This window comes from Octodon degus, unplaced genomic scaffold (assembly GCF_000260255.1).
Source record: "Octodon degus isolate 3935 unplaced genomic scaffold, OctDeg1.0 scaffold00008, whole genome shotgun sequence".
NCBI lineage: Eukaryota > Metazoa > Chordata > Mammalia > Rodentia > Octodontidae > Octodon > Octodon degus.
In genome coordinates, this window is record NW_004524584.1 from 7,392,431 (window position 1) to 7,398,592 (window position 6,162).

General features: G+C 43.1%; 1 pseudogene; it reads right to left on the bottom strand.

The window, feature by feature from the left end:
* Nucleotides 1–5,054: 5,054 nt before the first annotated feature.
* Nucleotides 5,055–5,845, bottom strand: LOC105741010 (annotated as a pseudogene).
* Between the last annotated feature and the right edge of the window lie 317 nt (nucleotides 5,846–6,162).

A 6,162-nucleotide genomic window follows, 5' to 3' on the forward strand; every position in this document is an offset into this window, starting at 1 on the left:
TGGCATGTGGTGCTGGGGGATTGAACCGCGGTCCCTGATGCTTTTGCTAAGCTTGTTCTAAGTAGGTGCTTTAGACCACTGAGCCATCTCTCCAGCCCCGAGGCGGGGGCTTTCATGCAATTAGCAGAACTAGGATCTATGTTTTGAGGAAGATAGATGAAAGATGGAACATATTAAACAGAGACAAAAAAGGACACTGCCAAACTGATCTTAGAGACATTCAAATTACCATGCCTAACATAAAGATATATTGGACACTATAATTTGTGAATTAAATATTGTAGATATATTAGTGAACTTAAAGACAGAGAAGTAAAAATTATTCAAAATAAAACACATTGGTCTATCAGCCGTAACTGCCATATTCCAGTAATTTGCCAAAATGACTAACACAAAGGACAAGAGGAAGTAAACCCGGTATATGTTCTCCAGGTCTTTTAGAAAACATGGGGTTGTTCTTTTGGCCACATACATGTGAATCTACAAAAAGGGTGATACTGTAGACATCAAGGGATGGGGTACTGTGCAACAAGGAATGCCTCACAAATGTTACCATGGCAAATGGGAAGAGTCTACAACATTACCCAGCATGCTGTTGGCATTGTTGCAAACAAACAAGTTAAGGGCAAGATACTTGCCAAGAGGATTAATGTGTGTATTGCACATATTAAACACTTAAAAAGTCATGATAGTTTCCTGAAACGTGTCAAGGAAAATGATTAGAAAAAGAAGGAAACCAAAGAGAAAGTTACCTGGGTTCAACTGAAGCACCAGCCTGCCCCTCCCAGAGAAGCACACTTTGTGAGGACCAAGGGGAAGGAACCTGAGTTGTTGGAACCTATTCCCTATGAATTTGTGGCATAAACTGGGCACATTGCTCTGCCATTCAGCACTCAATTGGCAGCTTAAGTGTTCTGGGTCCTATGTAAAAATAAAATCATCCTGTGTTGTAAGGGTGGTTTTCCTAGTTGAACAGGTATGTGGTGCCTTCTTACCTCAGAAATATTTACAGCAGATTTTCACTGTACCTAGTAATTGTGTCTAGTCTTTACTCTTCAGTGTTTTTCTTGCTGAAAGATATTGCTGAGATATTGTGCAGGTATATACCCAAATATTCAAATATTTATAAGGTATTTATATTGGTTTGAAAAGCCTGTTAATCACCATGGGGAAAAATGTATCAAAATAAATGGAAGTCACTTCGGAAACAAATGTAAGTCCATTTCAGTTAAGTAGATTGTTTAAAGCAAAAAAAAATTTTTTTTGAAGAAAAACATTGAAAGCTAACAATAAAATAGAGAAAATCAGAGCCTTGTGGAACAATTTCAAGCACTCTAGTAACATGTAATTGAAGTCCCTGAAAAAGAGAGATGGAGGGGATCAAAACATTCACTAAGAACTAATGATTGTATGCGTCCTACTTAGATCAAAGCTATCACACCTAGACACTGTGTACAAGCAGCCTAATGTCCAAGAACCTCAACATATAAGAAACATGAGGAAAAGTGCACCAAGTACTGCATGATCCAGTTTTTCAAAACAAAAGATAAAGAAAAAAATCTGAAGAATAGCTAGAGGAGATAAAGACTGTCGGGGCATTTCCAGCATCAGCCAGAAATAGACTGCCAGCATCTTTAAAAGCCCTAGAATCTTCACTTAGGAAAAAAATGTCTTTCAAAGGTAGAAAAATACAGTTTTTCAGGTACAGACATCCAAAAGGAATTCTGACCTGCACAGAAAGAAAAAACTAAAAGAAGTCTTTACACAGAATAGAAATGGTCGCAGGCAGAGAGCTGTGTTTCCACTAGGGAATAGAGAGTATACCAGAATTAACTAACTGAGCAAATACAAAGAGCATAATTGGTATTAATTAATCATTAGAATCTTTCACAGCAAAAATAAATACGACATAGTGTAGGATTTATAACATGTAGAGAAAGAAAAGTATGACAATAATAGTACAAAAGCCTGGAGGGGGACGATATAAAATATATTAATTGTAAGGTCTCATACTATACAAAAAGTGGCACAGCATCACTTGAAAGTAAACTTTGGCAAATTCTATGTGTATGATATAAATTCTCAAACATTACTCATAAACTAGCAAAAGAGAAGAGGATGGAAAAATTCTAAATTGGTTCCAAAGAAGGCAAAAAACCAAACAAACAAAAGCAAAAACAAGCAAACAAAAAAAAACACCTAAAGAAGGCAAAGGGAACAATGCAAAGATGCAATTTTGGAGCTGTTAGAACAGATAACTATCCCCCATGGTACAAGCGGGTGATTGGGAGGGTAGATGGATGACATGCAGGTGTCTGGTAGGTAGACAGAGAGGCAGGTAGGCAGGAGTGCAGATGACTGGGTAGTAAGCAGGTGGGTGATGCATATGTAGGTAGCTGAGGGAGTGCCTGCATCCCTGGGTCTACACAGTCTCCTAGAGTTTGCGGCTCTGGTTCTGGGGCCACATGCTCTCGCTGATCCTTGGTTGCTTCATCGCAGTTCAGTTTCTTCCCTAAGGAAGATGGATAAGGAGCTATGCTGCAGGAAGACTGGTAGGAAGATCAACAAGGACGTAATAACTAGGCACACAGAAAGGAAGATGGATAGTGTTTCAGGAAGAGATAGAGCGTAAGTGAAGACAGAGTGCAGGTCTAGATCTGGCAGCAATGCTGAACAACTTACCTCAGGGAAGTTGCTGTGATGACTTGGCGAATAGCGATTCACTGAGCACATGCCATGTTTCAAGGGCTATTCCAGGGGTATTTTGCAACTATTTTCTTAGGTTATTATTATTATCTCAGTATTACAGGAAAGGAAAAGAGGTGAATTAATGTGGTCAGACACAATGGGTGAACAACTCAACTGGAATTCAAGCCCATCCTAGGATGACCCTCAAACTGACCTCTTTGCTGTTTCATGGAGAAAGGACTGCTGGTGGGTCAAGCAGTGGTCTGGAAGGTCTCAGTCTTCAGGGATACCTTGCCTGGGGACCCCATTTTTAGGAGGAGTCAATGTCTTTTAGAAGATAAGCCCAGAAAGGTTAGGTTGATCTGGGGTGTCTGAAGGTGCTGGGACTCAGATTCTCAGGGGCAGGTAGGAACTACCTTAAAGGTGACTCTACTTAGCTCTACAGACTGTGACCACTCCCTGTAAACAAGGATCCCATTCCCCTTCAGAGACTCCAGAGATTAGAAGAAAGCTTTCTCTACTAGCTTAGGATCCCAACTCTCACTATGCAGGTATCATCTGAGCTTCTGTTTCCTTATTTGTGAGAGGAAGAAGTAAGTTCTTACCCTTGGATGGATGCATGTAGCCAATAACCACTAGTCTGATTTGGCCCTTGGAGAAGATGGTGAGAGTCTGGGCCCATGCCAACATCTTGCAGGAAATAGACTTCATTGTGCTAAACTCAGGGCTCCCAGATGCAATGTAAGGAGTCCAAAAAGAGGTAGTTGTCACTTGGTGCAGCCTGGGGCTCAGATCCCTCCACTGTCATCTACTTCCTATAAGGCCTGTGATGTTGGAATAAATAGTAAACCCACTGGGGAAGTCCCATTTGTCCCATGTGAAGAGCTGGGATTCCTAAAAAAGAGTACCAGCAGAGGTTATATCAGGAATTTGTAGACCCTGCCCCCTTGGCCCATCAGATGGTCTGAGAAGCTGTTCCCCACTTCTGCCTCAAGAGCAGTCATGGAGAGGCCACAATCCTACCCTGGGGCTGGTCCTGGCCTTCCTGGACCAGAGAATATCAGGAAGAGCAGTAAGGCAGCCAGAAGCAGGCAACATGTGTTCACCAGATTCCATCACAGTACAAAAGTGTCAGATCCAAGCCCTGTTGGACTTCCATTTGCTTCCCAGAGAAAAACTGTGAGAAGGATAGAGAGCCGGCAAGGGGCTGAGGGGAAAAAAATGAGCAAAGAAATAATGGAACTAAAGCAAATTTATGAAGAAATGGACTTAGTAGACATTTACAGAGTGTCCCATCCAACAGCATCAGAATACACATTCTTCTTGATAGGTTCTGGCCCTAATATGAATTGCTGACTTATTATGGTGGTCATCCAATATGGCTGAAGCCCTTAAAACAACAGCTTATCTTCCCCGAAACCACCTACCTACTTCTTCTCCAACTCAGCCCAGGGTACAATTTCCTTTCACCTTTCCTGCTGCCTCAGGGAAGACCCCAATCAGCTCCTCAGGTATATCTAAACATCTCCCTTAAACTCTACCCCTGGCAAAAGGCTGTAAAAGCCTCAGCTTCCCTTTGTTCTTTTTATGTTTTGTTTTAAAATTTTATGTATTTGGTCAAGGGTCTCACTATGCTCTGATTCACAGTGATCCTGTTTTAGCCTCCCCAGTGCTGGAATTACAGTTGTGCGCCACCACACCTGGTCTTGATAGTGTTTTTTTTTTTTTTAATACAAGATGCACAGGTCCTAAAGAGAGGACTCCAGGAACACCCTGAAATTTCCAACAAACTGGAGTGAATGCCTTGCTTCTAGGAAGGAGGTTCTTCCTTTCTCAAATTCTTATTTATGTCATTTTGAAACAGGGTTTCACTATGCAGTACACGCAGGCCTTGAACTCACTTTATAGCCCAGGCTGGCCTCAAACTCAGTGATCTTTCTGCCTCAGACTCCCCAGTGTCCAGATTACAGGCATGTGCCATTATGCCTGGCTCCCTTCCCAAATTCTGAGGTAGAGAAAAGAAACTGAGTCTGTTCCAAGCTAAGGTACAAAAGCCACCTGGGCCACGCAAGTCTGAGACCTCACAAAGCCATATCACTGAAAGCTGGAACCTGGCCTCCTGACAGACACAGCTGAACACTTGTTTTCCAGACAATTGTAACTGTATTTTCATTCTTTTCAAGAGCTCTGGGGCTCCAGACTCAAGTATGCTTCTGGGCTGGGTCCACAGCTCCAAGTCATTCACAAACAGTGAGCCCCAGGACAGAAGATGCAACAAAACAGGACCTCTGCCTCCACGGAAAGTGCTGATTTCAGCCATGGCATGATGGGGAACAACGGAACTCTTCCTTGAAACTGGACAGTGCTGAGAGGTGCCTGCCATGCCGATTCCCTTATGCTTCCTTCCAGTCTCTGGAACTAGTTCAGCTGGCGGATGAGCTGGTTGATGCGCTCACCCCGATAGCCAGGTGAGCCCATCTCCTTGAGGAAGCCCACTCTGTTCTTGGTAGCATGCCGGGCCACAGACAGGTGGAAAGGGCGCAAGAAGCAGGTAATCTCCTGGAAATGCGCCCCTGGGAAGGCGATTTCATGGATGAGGTCTTCCAGGCAAATGACACCAAACTTGCCCAGGTGCTCCTCGATCACAGTGTTGTCTGTCAGCAGGAAGGTCTTATTCTTAATCTTGCCCTGTCCACATTTCAAAATCAGTTTCCGGACAGACTTCAGATTCGGAAATCCCCAGGTCACATAAGGCTCCACTATTCGCAGCATTCTGAGAGTTTGGGGGGTGACTTTAACAAAGACACCACTGAACAGCTTCTTCAGGCGAAGTCTTGCAATTGTCTTCTGTACTAGCGAACTCACCCCGCTAATACTTTGGAGGCGGACAACCAAGGCCAAGGAATGTTCATCAGGTGCTTCCAAAGCGCGGTTTCACTTCGAGTCGTTTCACATCCACCCCGTCAAGCCGCCACCGCCAGGAATCATGAAGGAAGGATTCCAGTCGCTTAAATCTGATCTCCTTTACCTTCCTCTCTTTCTTTGCCAAAAGTGCCTGCTTTGCCTGGGTGGCTTTGAGGGCTTGATAAGCCTTCCTCTTTTTCAGGAGATTTTCTGGAACCAAGGGGATCTTTTTTCTTTGCTCTTCTTCTGCCATCTTTCTGGCGTCTTCCCTTTGTTCTAACTCAGAGAATCTCTTATCTTCCTCAGATTCTCTCCCTGTCCTCAAATATAATGAAGCCCCTTTCCCTTTTTCCTTTTGCCTGTTTCTCTGCTGCAACACCATTGAAAAACCTATCATTTCTCAGCTGCACCTGGATGTTCTCCAAAGTAGATCATGTGCTAGCACATAGAGCATGCTTAAGTAATTGCAAAAGAATCAAAATTATCCCATGCAAAGGAATCAAATTATCTGACCATAGTGCAATGAAAGTGGAAATTATTGACCAAAGAAACAGCAAATGATCCATAAAC